This window comes from Zosterops lateralis (genome assembly GCF_965231275.1).
Source record: "Zosterops lateralis genome assembly, chromosome: 20".
Taxonomy (NCBI): Eukaryota; Metazoa; Chordata; class Aves; order Passeriformes; family Zosteropidae; genus Zosterops; species Zosterops lateralis.
Genome location: NC_139780.1, coordinates 2,609,743 through 2,629,444, shown reverse-complemented (window position 1 = coordinate 2,629,444; position 19,702 = coordinate 2,609,743).

Here is a 19,702-nt window from a genome sequence, read left to right as displayed (position 1 = left end):
CAGCACCTGGGAGCCAGAGAGAGACCCTTCACCAGGACCTGCAGTGATGGGACAAGGGGCAATGGGTTCAACCTGAAAGATAGGAAATTTAAATTAGATATTTGGATGGAATTCCTCACTGGGAGGGTGGGCAGGCCCTGGCACAGGGTGCCCAGAGCAGCTGTGGCTGCCCCTGGATCCCTGGCAGTGTCCAAGGCCAGGCTGGACATTGGGGCTTGGAGCAGCCTGGGACAGTGGGAGGTGTCCCTGCCCGTGGCGGATGGTCTTTAATGTCCCCTCCAACCCAAACCATTCTGGGATTTTATGATTCTATTACTCTTTCCGTTTTTATGATCTCAAACCACATACAGCTCTAAGCCTCCAGACCTATGGAGGAGGCCCAAGTCTCTCATTCAGCCCCTGTGACCACACCTGGAGTTTTGGGAGCCTTCATTCCCACTTGACCAAGGTGAGATGTTTCAAGGCTCTTTGTTCAGCCAGTCTCAGACACAGGACCTGCCCTTTGACTTCCAGTGGGGCTGAAGGTAGTCAGCACATTGTTCTGAGGTTTACTGGACTTCAGCCAGCAGGATACATAGAGCTGCTGCCAAATTAGATCATTTTTGGCCAGTTTTCACATCTGGCTGCTCTCATTTCACCGCTCACACTGCCTCTAGGGAGTGGACAGCAATAAATTGCATTGGTGTTATTTATATTTTAACCCTTAATCCTTGCAAGAGTCACAAGGTTATTTTTCACGTCTTCATCCTTTCAAGAGCTGTTTCCCGTGTTGCAGTGTAAGAGGCACTGCAGAGTTTCAAAGCTGCTCACCAGCATTGGGGACAGAGAAATACCAGAAATTTTACAGAAGTGCCTTCCCTGGTGAGAGCCCAGTCCCTTTGTGAGTGCAGAAATATCAGCTCACAGCAGCCTGGCCCTCAGGGTGAGGATGTTTGGGAGAAAGTGAAAGTCCATTGTGTGGTGCTGTGGTTGGGGCAAGGCTGGGTTGGTTCATTAATCACCCAGTGCTGTTGGCTCTACTCCTTTCTGGTATTTTGAGTTCTCCTTGCTCTGTTCCACCTGGGAAGAGGTTTTTCTTTATGGAAAAAGCCTTTTCTTAAGGCTTTGCTTGTATTGCTACAAAACAGCACAGCCAGATAGATGTGTCCATGTGGGCATGGTGAGGAAGGTAAAATAAATGTTCCTAATATTTCCTTCTTCTTCCATTAAGTTTTTTTTTTTTCTTCTCACAGAGAAATCTGCTGGAAAAATCTTCTTATTGGAACCCCTCAAACACACCAAATCCTGGGGATTTCCATTCCACCTGTGTGAAAACCTGAGCAGAGACACAAACCAGTTCAATACACAGAGAAAATCATTGCCAGAGCCCAAAGCATCATCCCCTTCCTCCCTGCACTGCCATCCCCATTCCTTCACATCCTCACTCAGGGGTGGGCAGAGCTCAGCACACACAGCCTGCCTGGCTCCTGCTGTAATAATTTCCACCCAATGTCCTCAGTGAAAGAGAAAAAACAAATTAAAAGAACAACAGAAACTACTTTAAAGCTTTTCTAAATTTCTTTTAAAACTGAACTCACCAGCCCCAGAGGAACATCTGACACAACCAGCTCCCTCCTCCTGTTCTTTCTGCATCACTGTGTGCACACAGGGTGCCCTGTGGGAGGCTCTGAGATGAATTTGCCACAGGTGCTGGTAAAGACAAACCACATTCTCCTTGCAGCTCCAGAACCTCACTGGCACATCCCAACCCCTGAGGGGCCACAGGGAACCTCAGTGTGGGTTTGTGCCAGGGGCCAGCAGGTAGAACTGACCAGGGCAGAGGCACAGTCTGTGCCCCTGGGTAACCTCTCCCTGCACTGACCTGTTTGTTAGAGCACCACAGCACTCAGGCACTTGTGGCTTTTTGTAAAGCTGCAAAACAAGAAATGTCCCCTGATTCTCAGGAAATCTTACAAAACCACACCAGAAAAATCTGTCAGGCAGCCTGAGGTGTGTTCTCACTGCGCCTGCATCTGTAGGGATGGGAGAACAAACACACATCAAAATTAAAAATGACCTGGCATCCGCTGAAATGAAAACAAACCTTAAAAAGCTGCCTCAGCTCTTTTAACGAGCAAAAACAGAGGTTTATTTCAGTTTTTCTTCATGATTGCGGAGTTTTCTGCTCTCAGATAAACCTGTGAAGGCAAAGCAGAGCTGCTCAGTGTCTCCCAGCTGGGCTGGCCTCAGGAAGGGCTGAATCCCTGTTGGCTCTTCGTGCAGAGGATGGGGGGCAGCTCTGGAGCAGGGGAACTGTGCTGCCTGTGCTGCTTCATCCTAAAACCAGCAAAGACACCTTCACCGTGCTCACTGTGTTAATGGTTTTTGCTCCAGGGTGAAACTCAGGCATTTTCTGTCATTGTTTTATGGGGGTCACAGCCCTCCAGGTCTGGCTGCCCTGTGTCACAATAGGACACGAAATAAAGATGTTTGACTCCAGTCAGGGGGCAGCAGAAATCAGAAGGTTTATTTACAATCCATTCAGCCCTTTTATAACACGCTGTGCTAAAGGCACGTTATTGGTCCATAGGGCTGACACCTCTCCATTGGCTCAGGAACAGAAATAGCAAACAACTCCTGCTGTGATGGGAAAGGAATATGGGTTACACAGGGTTGTGTTGGGGAAAAAAAAAAAAAAAAAAAAAAAACAAAAACAAAAAACAAAAAACAAAAAAAAAAAAAAAAAAACAAAAAAAAAAAAAAAAAAAAAAAAAAAAAAAAAAACAAAAAAAAAAAAACACCTGTTGAAAACTTTCCCTTGGGAAGAGCTCAGCAATTCTCAGGCTCTGAAAATCGAGCCCACAGGGCAGAGTCCTGTGCTGCTTCATCCTAAAACAGCAGACACCTTCCCCTTCACTGTGCTCACTGTAAATGGCTTTTGCTCCAAGGTGAAACTCAGGCACTTTCTGTCATGGTCCCACAGGGGTCACAGCCCTCTGGGTCTGGCTGCCCTGCAGGACTCATATCAAAACCACGTCTGGCTTTTGATTTCCCTCCTTCTTTCCCATTGTCTGAGACTTGAGGCAGTGCTGGCCTGTCCAGCCCAGACACTGGATTGTCCCAGGGATGGAGTTTTCTCTTCTGATGGCAGCAGAGTCTCTGGAGAGGGACAGGACATGAGCCATGCTCTCCTGAACCAGGTGCATTAAATAAACTGGAAAATCCCTTTTGGAAAAGTTCCATTCCTCTCTCTCTTGATTTTAAAATAAAGAGATTTTAAAGATCCCTATTAAATCTTGACTGAGTGGAAGCAGCGAGCCTGTGATGAACCCAGGCCATAATCCAACAAACCTAAGGAGCGTGCCAGGAAAACACACCCTTCAGCACTCAAAATAAACAAAAAGAATGTTTGTTTTCTACACTGCACAATTAAATCCTGGATATCCCTGTCACAGGGAGTTACTGAACTCAATGAGGAATTAATTCAGATGAATTCCTGCTGTATTTTAGCTGTTGCTTTTCCTCTCTCCCAAAGCATCTTGTACTCAATTATTGGTGGAAGTGTCCAGGGCCAGGCTGGATGGAGCTCTGAGCATCCTGCTCTAGTGGAGGGTGTCCCTGCCCATAGCAGGGGGGGAAAAAGATGATCCCTTAAGGTCCCTTCCAAACCATTCTGTGATTCCATTGATGAGGTGGCTCTGGACAATCTGTCCCTGCTGGGCTCCAGAATGGTTTTATTTTTATTTTTATTCTTTATTTTTATTTTTATTTTTATTTTTATTTTTATTTTATTTTATTTTTATTTTTTATTATTTTATTATTTTTTATTTATATTTATTTATATTTTTATTTATTTATATGTGTATTTGTATATGTATCTATCCATCTATCTATCTATCTATCTATCTAATTATTTATTTGTTATTTTAAGTCTGTCTGGAAGACGCCTTTCTGTGCCTATTGCCGCTCCTGGCATAAAAAAATAAAGGTAGAACTTTAGGCCGAGAGGGAGTTTCATCTTTACTCAGCTAATATTGAAAGGGCTGTTGATCTCCTGTTGAATCCAGGTCATCATTGGCTGAATTCACAGATTCCTCTAATACATACTCATTCTGGGAGTCCCAGGGAGGGAATTTTGGCTTGCACTTTTCATGGAATTATTATCAGGTATTTTCCTGCGCTTTCATTTGGATTATTGTGTTCTAATTTGTGCCTGCTGTCATAGTCATGGTTTCTTGAAGATGGGGGAAGATTGCTCAAATCTGTGTTCTGAATTACTCAGAGAGGAGATTACATCTGTTATTATGGCACCCGTTGGTAAATCAATCAGCCTGGTAATGAATGAGGAAAAACGCTTCCATCACCTGTCTCAGGTTTTGGCAAGAGCCAAACCAAGCAAGCAATCTTGGATCTAAACCACTGCTTTATCTTGTCTAATTCTGATGTTTCAGCTCTTCCAGACCTTGTGGTTTCACCTCAACCATTCAGCAAAACCCAACTCGAATTCATGAACAGGCTTGGTCAACCCGAAAGTTCCTTTTCTAATGAATTGATGAATCACTGAACGATTTTTTTCTCCCGGTTTTAGATGCCCCAGCATCTGATGGCAGGCAGCTCTTTGCTCACAGAGATGGCTATCACAGCCCATTCTGCAGTGGGAGTGTTGAAAGCTTGGGCTGTGGGCTGTGCAGCTGTCTAGGACTGTATCCTGTGCTAACCTGAGCTCTTGGGGCACCTCCTCCTCCTCCTCTACCCCTCAATTAGTCCAACAGGTTAATTGCCATTCAGTGGCTGCACCCAGTGAACTGCTCACCGGGGTTGAGGTCACAGTCTCTGTCTGGGATTTGCTGTGACTTGCAGGTTCTCAATGTGCTCTGTCATTTTGGTTTCCACCTGGCTGCTTTCCTTCCCTTTGTGCTGCACACTCAGAGGGAAGCCAGCCAAAATATTTAGATTTTGACATTGTAAGAATAGAGATATAGAAGTCTCCAAGGCTGCCTATAGAAAATTCCTCTCTGTGTGTGTAAAGAATCCCTGATCCAGCTTTAATCAGAAAAAATGGTGCCCAGAAGAATTTCCTAAAGAAATTCAGTGTTTGTTTGGTGCTCTGCTGGAGCTGTCTGACCTCTGCCTGGCTCCATCCCCTTTTCCTTGTGTCCCAGTCCCATTAAACCTTCACAACAACATCCTTCCCATTCCCTTGGACCCACAAGTTTAATATTTAAGCCACCTAATCCTCACTTACCCCTGCAGCTCCTTCCTCCTCCACCTCTTCCTATAATCACCTATTTTTCCTTCCTGCAAGTCGTCCCTGTCCTCTCTTGTCCATCATCATCCAGTCCTTTCTCCACTGAGGAACACTTTGTTTCTTCAGCAGACAAAACAAAACTGATCCTCCTCCAAAGTGTTATGAAATCCATCAGATTGGCAGTAAGGGAAGGCTTCCTGAATTGCTGAATGGAAGTGCTGACAGAATTTGCTCTCACTGAAAAACTGCCAGTGATGCAAATCTTTCATCAGGAATTAATTAGCTGCTTTGCTGTGTTTGGTTTGTAGCGAGGCAGTTTAAGAATGAATTCTATTTACAGAAAAAAAAAAAAAAAAAAAAAAAAAAAATCCTAGAAGTGAATTACGAAGTAAAAGTCCCTTTCTCCACCAGTAAAATGTAGCAAACATAGATCAAAAGGCTTATTTTTCCCCATAGTTTCAAGCTGAATACATTGAATAAATAAATTAATAACAAGCGGAGAGTTCCAAAACAAAATGTCGTTTTTATAGGAAAATGAAACCATTCTATTCCCCAAATGCTGAACTTTTGCCTTTCAAGCTTATTAAAATAAAAGGCGGTTTGTTTTATTTTTTTTTTTTAATTCTGAATAATTTTATCAGACTGATCATCGTTCCAAAATCCGGTTTTGCTTTGAGTAAAACGGAATTTCCATTTCCGACAGGAGGGGAATCCACCGCAATATTTCATAGAATCCCAGAATGGTTTGGGTTGGAAAGACCTTCCAGCTCATCCGGTGTCACCTCCTGCCATGGGCAGGGACACTTCTCACTGTCCCAGGCTGCTCCAGCCCCATCCAACCTGGCCTGGGACACTTCCAGGCATCCAGGGGCAGCCACAGCTGCTCTGGGCACCCAGAGAAGCCCCAGCTGGTTTCAGACCTGATGGTTGAGGTTGCCCTGAAGGTCACTCCAAAGCCTCCCTGGCCAGGTGTATCCCCAGCACATCTCAAACATGCCATGGCACCACCAGGGTTTGGGGTATCTTGGGTTTGCTGATGCAGCTGGCACAGATTTCCCAGCTGGCACTTGCTGGGACTGTCCCCTGTGCCCACAGCCCACCTGGGCATGCAGAAATGCCTTGGGGGCCTCAGAGCCCCAAAGGTTTTCTCTTTCCCTCTCTCCCAAGGCAGATCCATCTCCAGCAGGACCAGCACTGAAGGCTTTGCTGCCCACCCCAGGGATGCTCAGGAGGACAAGGGCAGTCCCTGCACTGCAGACTGGGACACAGAGCCTCAAAACCCTGATAAATGTGCTGTGCTTCTCCTCCTCATCATCCTCTGCACCTCCTGATGAGGCTGCACTCACCAGACTGCCCCGGAGTGTGTTTGTGCAGCACCCAACCACAGGTTTCCAGTGCTGGCTGTCACCACGACACCAGCAAGGCTTTGCCAAGGCTGAAACACTTCCTCAAGTGCTCTGCTCACCCTGTCCAGCTGCTTGTCTATGCCTTTATGTCTCATTTCTGGTTTTTTAGGCTTTCAGTTCTTCGTGTGTCTGCCTAAGGTGTCTTTTGGCAAGCAAACTGCTGATGGGATATAAATAATGTCACAAAGCAGCAATAATCACAGCCCCAGAGCTGCAGTGTGGCTGTGCCCTCCCTCGCCTTTATTTGGTTTGTGGGGCGCCCAAACCTGGCTCATCTCAGCCTCAGCCCCTGCTCTCTCCCCAGCTTCATATTGATTATTAATCACAACAACTTCTCTGTGGGCTGTTTACCACCCCCGAAAAGCCCCGGAGGAAATAACATGGGGTGACTTGTGTTTTTTTCTATTTATAAACAGAAGAAGAAGAAAAAAAAAATACGATTCCCAGCCATAAAAGAGGCTGAGATGTTTATCTGCCACGGCAGAAATGTCGAGTCGATTTCTAGAAATTCCAAATGTGAAGTTTCCTCTGCTCGAGTCGATGCTGCCTCATGTTCTCTCACAACCTACACCACCACCTCCTCACCACCTTCACCACATCCCTCCCTCATTCCTTGCCTTGCCCAGCTCGGGCTCAGCTGGGACAACAGGGAGAAAGCTCTGTCTCAAATGCTTCTGGAGCTTTTCTCTGACCAATAATCCCATTGGAATTCAGGGAAGAACTCCACTGCAGCTCCATGGTCCTCACTGGCCCAATTCATCCAGCAAATCTTTTGGGGAGTCTCTGCTCCATTTCTCACTTCTCCGCCCCCTGCCTGAGGTTTTCTGTCTGTAAAATGGTAAAAATCAAGAAGATTTTGCTTCTAACAGGATTTGAGCTGTGGGGTGAAAACAGCTGGATTTAGACAAGTAGATTTTATCACTGTCAGCTGCTTCTGCTCAGAGCCGGGTTCAAACATCTCCCTTGCCAAGGTGCTCACAGAAAAGGGCAGAGCACATCTTTCCTCGCAGAGTGCTCACTGCTCCTCTCCAGCTCTTTTCCCTTGGGCTTCTGGCCTAAGAAACTCGAGGCAAAGCCCTGAATATCTCCTCTAAAATGATATTTCACTTCCAAGGGGTGCTGACACCCTCCCAGGTGGTCATGCCATGCTCCTTTCCCCCAGAGCCACCAGGGTGGGACACGGCGGTGACACAGCCCTGGGCAGGGACCTGATGTGAGACCAGATTTCCTCCCAGCCTGGGTTTTTCCCACGGGCCAACCTCCTCTAGAAAATAGTTCAAACCCAACCAAACCAACCAAAAGCAGAGTGTCAAGACACATCCTGAAACTGCCTCGTTACGTTTAGCAGTGGCCACAGAAAAAAAAAGGGGATATTTTTTTGTATCTGAGTGGGTGCCTCAAAACTCTCAATTGTTTGCTGTGTTTTTTATTTCATTCATTCAAAACACTGTTTGAAGCTGCATCTTCCCATCCTGAATGTTTTGAGACGTCACTCTCTCTGCTGAGCAGGGGAAATTGGGTACGGATTTTCCCTGCCCAACAGGAGCAAGAGTTGAACAAATAATTTGGGGTCTAGAAAATATATTTACTGAGAGAAAATTGAGCAGTTTGGTTTATTTATTTATTTATTTATTCCAACTGGGGATAGAAAGAAATCTGAACCTGGGTTCATGTGAATTTACCTTCAAAAAAATAAAGTTTTGACCAGTGGAAATGAGAGTTAATGACAGCTGAGGGAAAATAATCCACAAGGTTTTTTTCTCTTTTCTCTCTGTCTCTGTCAACCCAACAGACAAGAGAAGAAAATCCATGAGACTGGAGTTAGTTAAACATTGTTGTGTCAGAAGAAGTGGCGAGTCCATCCTGACTGGAAGTCTTTGAGCTGAAACCTGGCTGTCTTCTAAAATGAAATCTTCCAGTCCAGCTGAGTTTCTTGGTTCAGTTGTGCTCAATAAGGGAATTTCTTAAGGAATTCAGCAAAATGGATTGGTACTGATGTATCCTGGATGACAGAATTGGCTCAGTAGGTGAGGCACAGCCTTCAGAAGTGTGCCCAGGAAAAATACACACATTTGCTTGTGTACCACTAAAAATGAGATATATTTCAAGACAAATTCTCTACAGATTTCTCCAATGTTTCCCACCCTCCATCTTACTCGTGTTTTCATTTCTCTGCTGTTTGATTGGCACAAATTCAAGGCTGAAGTTCTTTCACGTGAGTGTGAAACCCTGAGTTACCAAGTGCTTGATCATTTCCCTGGCTTAGAAATGATCCAAGTTTTAATATTTCCTGGAAGAATCTCCAGTTAATCAGTAAGAGAGAACAACACCAGAGTCTCAGCATTTCCTAAATCTCTTTAAACCCTGAGATACAGAAGATGTAGGTTTGGCTATGCCATGGCTGCAGTAATTTCCCACCATGACAAAGAATTCATGAATTTTGTCTTCCAGACATGGACCAAAACCATGCCAAGAAGACCAAAACAAGAGCCAAAACCAAGCTCAAAGCTCAGGACCCAAGGAGGGCAAATCAATCAGTCAATTTTCACTTAAAACCAGCTGGGGAGCACAGAAAAGTCTCTTTGCAGCAAAGATTTATATTGCCAATCATTATATTCCAAATAGGCAGAAGTGGACAGGTCACAATTCAAAGCCGTGTTTCAGACTCCATGAAATTTTCATAATGAAACCCCCAAAAAACAAGGCGAGCTGCATGGTTTGGTCTGGAAACCATGAGCAATTCTGTGGTTTTGCTTAGGTTTGTACTGAAACCAGTCCGGACTGGGGAGTTTCTCTCAGCTGAATGTGACCCGAAGATATTGAATTCATTCACACCTGAAACTGAGAGCGAAATCTGGGGGGCACGAACCCACGCAGACTCAAAGGAGGAAAAGGGCTTTGCATGAAACCGCAGGCCAGGTTTGCTCACCGAGTTCAGCATCACCTTGAGCTGCTCAGGGAGGTGTTTGCTGCTGACTCAGCAAACCACGGCTCCTGGACCCCACTGGGCTTCAGCTCCTTGGGAATTGTCAGCTCTGGGAACACACGGAGCCCCAGGTGCTGCTTGGTGGCACCTCTGCAGGTGTGGCTGAGCTTCCCCTTGTGCCATTCATCCTTTTGGGAGGAGAGAAGGCTCTGGGGAGATCTTAGGGCACTTTCCAATGCCTCAGGGGGCTTGTGAGAAGGTTGGGAAGAGACTTTCATGAGGAGAAGTAGTGATGAGACAAGGGGGAATGGCTTTAAGATAAACAGGGCAGGGTTAGATGGGATATTGGGAATAAATCCTTCCCTGAGAGGGTGGGCAGGCCCTGGCACAGGGTTCCCAGAGCAGCTGTGGCTGCCCCTGGATCCCTGGAAGTGTCCAAGGCCAGGATGGACACTGAGGCTTGGAGCACCCTGGGATAATGGAAAGTGTCCCTGCCCATGGCAGGGGGTGGGACCAGGTGATTTTTCAGATCCCCTTCCAACCTTAACCATTCTGAGATCTGTGTAGGCTGCCAGGCCTCCGGTGTGGAAAATCCAAGGAAAAACGTTGGAAAAGTAGAATTGCAGAAAAACACTTTTTGTTACAGTGGCTGGTGTTGATGGGTTCTCTTCAGTGTCCTTCAGGCATCTCAGTGCCCAACTCTTCTGGACAAGGGAAAATCCTACTTTTCCACCAGCAAAACCTGCTGTGTGTGCTGTGCCCAAGAAGTGCCAAGACATTTGCACAAAGGCATCAAAGAAAGGAATAAGAGGGGCGGGGGCCAGAATTCAAGAATGGGCAAGATTAAATTGCTCAGCCTGCATAAACTGAGAGTGACATTGCAAAGATTCTGGGGTTTCATTAATTCAAGAGAAGCTGGAGTAGAAATGATGTGAATATCAATGGGGATGCAAAGAGCTTTTGTATGCCCTGATTGGAAACAAAGAAAAATGCCAAATTTAATTCCAGGGAGGGCCAACGCAGCAGGATCCAGAGTGGATTTGTCCTTCTTGGGGTGAGGAAAAATAGCTCTGAAAAGGCTTTGGATAATTTCAGGGTAACGTCAGGTAATTTCAATGTTCCAGAGAAAATGCTGGCAGATGCAGGATTTTACCTGCAGGATTTTCCCTGACAATTACCTCTCTAGGGACAAACAAAGACTGTCACTCAAGGCTGAATATTTCGATTTTCTTTTTTCCATTCCCCTGTGATTTATACATTTTGTGGCTCATGTAATGAGTGATGCCCTGGCAGTCGTGGCTGTTGTGCGACACAGGGATGCCCCAATTCCCTCATCCCCCTGTCACTGCTCCTCCCTGGATGTACCCGACTGTGATGGCTCCAAACCCCTGAATCATCCCTGTTCCATGACAGCCTTCCATCATTCCATTCCCAGGCAAGGCTGCATTATGCTAATTGATGACTGCCACTCTCAGAAAGGTGATGGCAAAAAGCTTGGGGGTGATTTTTCACAAGAACCATAATAAACCTCCCACCCTCCGCCTGCTAATGAGGCTCCTGCTCCCCAGTGAGCTCCTTCTCCCAAATGCCCTCAGTGATTTTCCCTGCCTTTAGCTATCTCAGAGAGATCTAGACCAAAGAACTTGCCTGGGCTGCTTCAGGTATTGATAATTACAAACATTACCAAACTGATCTGGCAGATAAGGCAGCATGAATCACTTACCAAGAAAGCACTATTTACACTGATGCCACCGCCAGGATCGGCCTGGGGAGCTCAGAGTAATTTAATCCCACATGTTTTTGAGAATCTCACTCCTGGTGAATGAGCAGAGCCTGTGAGAAAGCCCAGCACGTGTGAAAAAAGCTCTGCAGAGCTGTGCTGAGCCTGAGCTGGGCATTGGCACAGCCCAATTAGCAGGAGCGTTAATTGGTGAGGGCTGGGATCTCCATGGTTCTGGTTGGAGATGTTGGTCAGCCAACAGGAGGGACTTCCCTCTGCACACATTTGTTTGTGTACCATTAAAAATTAGTTATATTTCAAGATAAATTTTCTACAGATTTTCTCCAGCCTTGCCCACCCTCCATTTCACTCGTGTTTTCATTTCTCTGCTGTTTGATTGGCACAAATTCAAGGCTGAAGTTCTTTCACATGAGTGTGACACCCTGAGTTACCGAGTGCTTGATCATTTCCCTGACTTAGAAATGATCCAAGTTTTAATATTTCCTGGAAGAATCCCCAGTTAATCAGTAAGAGAGAACAACACCAGAGTCTCGGCATTTCCTAAATCTGCTCCCAGGACATACTTCCAGCTTTTATTTTGCCTTTTCTGGTGATTTTTGTCCTTAATTGTGCTGATGGGAGACAGAGAAAGCAGCTACAGCTTGAAGGTGTCCCAGGCCTCAGCTCATCACCAAAAGCTCCCAGCAGCTTTAGGTTGAACTTATCCAATCACCATGAATAAAAAGCTCCAGGTGAATTCCATCCTTTAAGGCATTTTGGGACACCATTTTTAAGATTTTTACCAGTTTCACATCTGGAGAGAAAGCTCCTGTTCCCCTGAGGAGAACAGGTTATATTGCCTGCTTTTAACATCGATTTTTGGGGGGAAATTTAGCAGCACTCCATCCTTGGCTGCAGCTTTTCTGTGTGTGCTCATGGCTCCTGAGTCATTTACAGAGCCCTGGGGACTGCTCCAGGGAGCCTTGAGGGACACAAACACCTAAAGAGAGTCCTCAGATTGTGTTTAACCCTCGAGGTTAAACAGAGGCACTTTCACCTTCTGATGTTTCATCTCTGTCTTTTAATGGGGAGGTGGAGGAGGGACACCAGCACTGACCCACCCCAGCAGCTGCTGTGAGGATAAATCCATCCCTCTCTGAGGAACAGAAGGTGGCCCTGGCACTTTACAGTGGGAATTTTGCAAGATCTTTCCTCATTTGCCCTATAGGGATGGAGAAAATAAACAACTTCACAGTTTCTTGCCTGAGCAGAAGAGTGATGGAGTTTTCTTATTTTGAGAAAGGTGAACTAACAAAGCCTTTCAACCTGCCAGAATCATAAATAGACTTTCACCCCACATTGCTGTGCTTCCCTTGATGCACAGACTGCATCTCAAGCTAGTGAAACTTTGATTTTTTTCAGTGGTTCCCATATTATTGCCCAGTAGGGTTCAGTGTCTGAATGCCACACTGAGCTGTTTGTAGGACACAGGGAGATTTAAGAGCTGACAAATGCTGAATGCCAGGGTTTTTTGGGGTTTTTTTTGTTTTGTTTTGTTTTGTTTTGTTTTGTTTTGTTTTTTGTTGTTGTTGTTTTGGTTTGGTTTTTTGTTTTTTGTTTGTTTGTTTGTTTGTTTGGGGGTTTTTTTGGTTTGGTTTGGTTTGGTTTGGTTTGGTTTGGTTTGGTTTGGTTTTTTTGGTGGTTTTTTGTGTTGTTTTTTTTTTTGGTAGGGGGGTTATTTCTAATCTTGTGCTGCCAGGTGAATTCAGTGCTGAGGTAACTCTGCTCTCCCAGTGAAGTCTAACCAGAGGTGATGCGGTTCCTAGAGAGGTTTGGTTGTTGTCACTCTGACCTCAGGTCTCTCACCTCTCTTTTATCAAAAGCTGTCAGCACTTATGCACAGGGAACACAAAGAACAGCTTCTCCCCTAAATCAGACTGACCAGCCTTTAGTTCATAGTTCCACTTCTTCCCGTGTCCAATGATTAATATTTCCTACTCACACAGGGGAAAACTGATTATTACAGCTGGACCACTCCCTGTCCTAACCCAGACCCAGATCTGTGTCCCAAAGACACCCAAGCTGCCCTTCCCAGGGTCATCACTTCCAAACCCACTGCCCATCCCCACCCCTGGGTGCCCCCAGGCCTCTCACTGTCCCTTGGGTGGGGGACAGGACCATGTGAAGGTGCAGGATGCTGCCCCAGCCTGATCCTGCCCCACAGCTCAGCCCCATCTGAGCTCAGCCTTTCCCTGCCTGGCTCAGCAGCTGTCACAGTTCTGGTTTCTTTTTCTCTTTCTCTGCTGAGGTCAGGGAGATGTAGATGTTGAGTTTGGACTTGGATGTTCATTGTTTCTTATCTATTTACAGTCTCACGAGGTGTGAGCTCTGACTAGCAAGTTAGAGAAATGAGGTAAAATGGAGAGTTCCTAACTCTTTCCAAGGTTATTTAAGTGCTAAATACCCAATAACAAGGTGACACTTGTATTATTTATGTTTTTGACTTAATAATGACCACCCAAGGCCAGCAATGCAGGCCTTTTTTACCTAATTAGAGAAAACCACCCAAACCCATGAAGAAGAAGGTGAATAAGACGGATTTAGACAACACTTAAAGCCCTTCATCTTAACTTACACATACTGCTATGTACTAAACCTCCAAACTCTAAGTTTCCAGAATTCCAACAAGCACCATTCTCATTTCCCAGGGTTTAGGATAAAACTCCGTGCCCTTTCTGAACAGTGTATCAAATTATATGATCTAAAAGGTTTAAATTCTGTTATTCTCCTGCAGATTCTGTGGGTCAGATCCTTCTCAGTGATGCTTTTGTGGCGGTGCTGCCTCTCTGTGCCAGTTTTGGGGGTGTGTGTGACACCGTGCCAGTGTCACTGCCCCTGACAGCACACGGGGACCTGCAGTGGTCTCTGCACACCTCCCCCAGTGTCCAGCAGGGTGAAATGGGGCTTTTCCCTTCATGTCCCTGGGCTTTAGTGTTGGGGAAGATGAATCAGCTAAACCTTATAAATATGATTGCTTAGCAAAAGATTCTGAAAATATGAAACCTGTAATCGAAATAGAAATGGAAGGTTACTTTGAGCTGTAGGATACTGAGCCTTAGTTACTCTACAACCTGAAGACAACAGCCTGGGCAGCTGAAGGAGAATCCCTTTGGATTGAACAATCCCCTTCTGCTGCCTGAGGGATCCAAAGGTCAATGTAGAAAAACAGAAAAGTCTAAAGAGGAGTTTTTAGAGTTTAAAATATAACACATGGTAATGTAGTAGTTCTTACAGGCTGTGTGGAGATTCTATAGGATTTCGTGTCTTGTATTGGTTGGTCATTGTAAATTAGAATATTCATCACAAAAGGAGATAGAATGGATTGGAACCAGGACCTCGCTCTCTTTTCCCTGCTCTCTTCCCCCTGCACTCTGACCCTGCCCCTTGCTCTCTCTCTCCCCTCTTCTTATCCCACACCCTCTTGCTCTCTCTCCCTCTCTCTTTGGGGTTCCCTCCAGCCCAGGCTGGTGGCTGAAGGCAAAGCCCTTTTTACCCACGACCCCTGCAATAAACCCACATATTCTGGAATATCTCAGCTCTGCAGAGTTCCTTGTCCCTGCAAGTCACAGATGCTCCTACACTTTAGTGGTTGTTTCCTCCTGCCACCCAATTCCGCACACGAGCACTTCCTCCTCCTGACCCAAATCCACCTCAGGGATTCTCTCAGGATAAAATTTTCAGGTGTGTCCAGAAATTTTAAGAGCCACAGTGTAAATGTGCATTTTCTCTCTCTTAATTAACTTGAAATTGATACAATAATTTTCTATTTTTTTTTTAATTAATTAGATCCCAGAGTATGCACTGAATATACTTCTGTATGACTCAAATATTTTTTATTATGCTGCTGGAATTACTCAGAAATAGCCTGGTTTTCAACGAATTATGAGATTCTTGTGGGGAAAAAAAAAAAGTTGTTCTGGTGTTCCATAACACAATAACTGGAATTTCAAAAGTCTATTTGAAATCTCTAGACGTGCCTGAAAAATCTCATTCTAAAAAACTCTGCGTTTTCGGGTTTGTTTGGTTTTTGTTTGGTGGTTTTTTGGGGTTTTTTTTGTTTGTTTGTTTGTTTGTTTGTTTTGGTGTTTTGGTTGGAGTTGATTTTTTGTTTGTTTGGTGTTTTGTTTTGGGTTTTTGTTTTTGTTTTTTTGTGTGTGTGTGTGTGTTTTTGTGGGTTTTTTGGGTTCTTTTGGGGGTTTTTTTGTGAGGTTTTATTTATTTATTTAAACTATATTAATTATTCCATTTCTACCAGGTTTGCAATTCATGCATTATTTTCTCCTGGTTGTTAAGGAGAACACAGAGGGGTTTAATAACCCAGAAATGAGTTTTCCACTTGGATTGACTCTCTCAAGTGCTGCTGAAAGGCACCAGCAGCTTTTCCAGCTCCCCACTTTGGGGGAAGCCACATGGGAAGGACTCTGGCTGTGTTTAGGCAGGCAATAATTCCCACTGAGCAAACTCTGTTTCTGACATATTTCTGGAAGTTATTGCACTTTTATAACCGTTCCATTTGTATTGTTTTATTATTATTGCATTTTATTATCTCTCCTAACACCTCTGGCTTTCTACCTGGGCTCCAAAGGAGATGGATGAGGCACATCCACTGCAGTATCAAGAGGTGTTTTTTTTTTTTTCCCATAACCAATTTTCAGCTCATTTAATACACCTGATTTTCCATATTCTTACAAGACTGAGCAATATAATTCTTTTGAGCAAGGGAGGCAGCAGCACAGCACGAAAAAACCCTCTGCAGCTTCCCAAGGAGATAATAGTGCATTGGTGGCTTTAACCTTCCCTTTTTCCCCTCATTTTCCTCCTTGTCTTGATGTCTATTTTTATCCAGTGGATCTGATGTGAGAAACAAAATGAGTAAAGAACTATTGCTATTTTTGGAAGCCCTCCACGAGGCTGGGATGAGAGATGGGAGATAGGCAACATCTCCCTCAAAAGAGTGTTTTGTGCTGGCAGCCAACGGCGTCCTCACAGCAGAGTTGGGAACGAGAGATTGGAGTGTCATTTCCAACAGCCAGAGACCAGCTTCACTCAGGACCACATGAATGGGCAGAAATTCGAATAAATACAGCTAAAAAAAAATAAAACCCAAACAATTTTTTTCAGTCTTGGCCAAGGGCTGAGCCGTGTAGTGCCAACACCACCCCGCAGTGATTCATCAGAGGAAATAAAAAGCCTCCGACAAGGTGATTCATCTCCTTCAGCAGCTCGGGGTGTTTTGCAGCCACCTCAATTTACTGATTTTGCATTTCCATATCAAATGCTCTCCACGTGTGCTCACACGTTGGTGTGGGTGCCATCAGCTGCAGCTCACAGGGGGCTGGAGAACTCCTGCAGCCACTGGGGTCTCTCGCTGAAGATAAAGGGTCTTGGAAATGGGAATCTTGGATGTTGGAAATTATCTGAACGACCTGGGATAGTGGAAGGTGTTCCTGCCCATGGCAGAGGGGGAGATGGGATGATTTCTAAGGAGATGGGATGATCTCTAGGGAGATGGGATGATCTCTAGGGAGATGGGATCTCTAAGAGATGGGATGATCTCTAAAGAGATGAGATGATCTCTAAGGAAAAGGGATGATCTCTAAGGAGATGGGATGATCTCTAAGAGATGGGATGATCTCCAAAGAGATGGGATGACCTCTAAGGAGATGGGATGATCTCTAAGGAGAAGGGATGATCCCTAAGGAGATGGGATGATCTCTAAGGAGAAGGGATGATCTCTAAAGGAGATGGGATGATCTCTAAGGCCCATTCCCTCCCAAACCCCTCTGTGATTCCCTGATTCCATAAGAAGCCCGACAGCATCCCTGCTATCAATGACCCTCAATTAAGATGATGGCAGGATCACTCAGGGTGATAAAACAGACATGATGGTTCATTTTGTCTCTTAGATCTTGGATGAGGTTCTGGCAGTCAACAACAGGGATGTAAACAGGGCTGGTGGCCTTGACGAGAAATGGACACAGTTCACATAAACCCAGGAACCTCTGAAGGCACCTACACTCTCCACCCCCCTGGATTTCAGTGGCAGCTGGGTGCCCACACAGCTCTCAAAAATTGGGCATTATTGTCTTTGATAAGGGTTTCAGTTATCACAACTTCAGTCGAGGGTGAATTTCCAGTGACCCCATGGAGGGGTTCTCACCTCTCACTGAGTTCATTTCCTTTCAGCTGACGAGCAGAACAATAAGTACTCACAGAATATTTTGTGTTTCTCCTGACAAAGGCAATCACTTGCAATATCTACCAAGAAATAATTAGAGCTGCTGGTTTTGTGGTTCGCCTGTTTTCTGCCTCCCTGCCCTTTGATGCAAAGCTCTTTGCTGCAGAGGACACGGCTCGTGCTGATGCAAATTCGGGGCAAGCACCTGCTATTTAACCTCTTGAACCAGAGCTGGGGAGAACTGATGCAACACCAGTCAAAAGACATCAAACAGTGATGAACTGTGCTCTGGGAATCAGCATCATCAGGCAGGTGAGAGTGTGAAAGGTGTGCAGGGTGATGTTGTTGTGTTTGAAAGCACATCGCCACCTCTAAGCCAGAACATACAACCAGAGTAGCCCAAAATATTTATTTAATGGGGGGTGCCCCATCCCTGGCAGTGCCCAAGGCCAGGCTGGACAGGACTTGGACCAGCCTGGGACAGTGGGATGTGTCCCTGCCCATGGCAGGGGTGGGACAGGATGAGCTTTAAGGACCTTTCCAACCCAAACCAGTCTGGGATTCTGTGATTACAGGACCTTCCCAGCAGATCCCAGCCTTTCCAGCTCACCCTGTGGGTTTGCAGTGCTGTGCTGGTGGGCTGACCAGATTTATCTCAGCAAGCAGCAGGTCTGGTTTTAACCTGGATTTCATTTGTTTCCACAATTTTACCCTGTTTTTTCTCACTGACATTGATCTATTTTCCTTTTGCAGCCATCACCAGCACCTGGTTGTTCTCCCATGAGTTTAGCCCAGGTGTGTTTCTGTTTGAAGAGCTGAGCTGCAATCCAGCTGTGAGTGTAAAAACCCAAGAGCTCATTGAGAACTGGGCCTTCCCCACGACATTAAAAAGGTGACATCCTCCAAACTACAGCACCATTATCTTCTGGAATATCACCCACCCCAGTGAGGGATGTCTCTGCTCAGCCATGAGCAGGAATTGCTGGACTCTGCTCTAGAGTCACTGCAGGACCTTAGGGAATTTGGATTTTCCTGCATTCCAGAGCTGTCACATTGTTGAGGAGCCCTGGGGAGAAATTACTTTGCCAGGGGATCTCCATGTGCTGCTTCCCAAAGAATGGATTTGCTGCTCTGCATTTGCTGCCTTAAGGGGTCAAATGAGCTCTCACAGGCAAGAATGAGTCAATCTTGCCTTTAGAATAAAGATTAATTTCCAGAACAAGAACCTCTGCTGCTCATGGCTCGTGTCCAGGAGTTTTGTACCCACCAAGAAGGACCCAACAGGTGAAGGAGGATCCACCTCATCCAACCTGCCAGGTCTGACCAAGTGACACCATTTCCTCACCCCTTTGTCTCTGGTTAAAACAGGTTGTGCCTGTTCCCATGGTGATAAGGGATGCTCTGAAAAAACACTGCTTTGCAAATCTGTAGAAGTGTTTCTAGTGCTGTGCTCCAGTGATTTTATTAAAGATGGGGGTAATGATAGGAAAATGCCACAACTGTGCAATGTCAGGGGTGTAAAGAGCAATTGGATTAAAATTGAAAAGTTTTACCTTTTCTCTGGGAGGCCACGAGCCCAAATCAGAGGAAACTGGAAAATTGCACTCAATAAATGCCTGTTTTTTTCTGTTCTGATATTCTTCCCAAGGAATTTCTTGTTCTCTACTGAAGGCAAGGATGGACCATGGGTAAAATCATGATGTCCTTGTAATATCAAATTGGGATTAGCTGAGACAAATAACCCAGGATTATTTTTTTCTTGTTAAATAAATTAACTGGCTTGAATGGCTGTGATTCAAAAGGGGACATACATCCAGCTGGGAACATTGTCAGGAAAACTCAGGTGTCTTTTGACTTGGGCTTGCCAGAAAGTCAGGAGTCATTCCACAGAAAACATGCAGGGACCTTTAACACTGGAACAGAGGAAGAATGTTTCCAGATAAATCTCACTTGAGTTCTGTGCAAAGCCAGGCTGGTAGTCCCAGACAGAAGTGAGCAGGAATTCCCTGATAAACCTGGGATTACAGACACCCTCTGTGGGCACATCCCAACCTCTGCATTCAGCTGCTTCGGCGTCACCACTTCCTTTTAGACCAGAACTTGACCCCTGCATCAGAAACTTATTTCTGACACATTCCTGTGAAATTCTTCCTTGAAAATCTCACCCAAATATCTCCAGACCTCC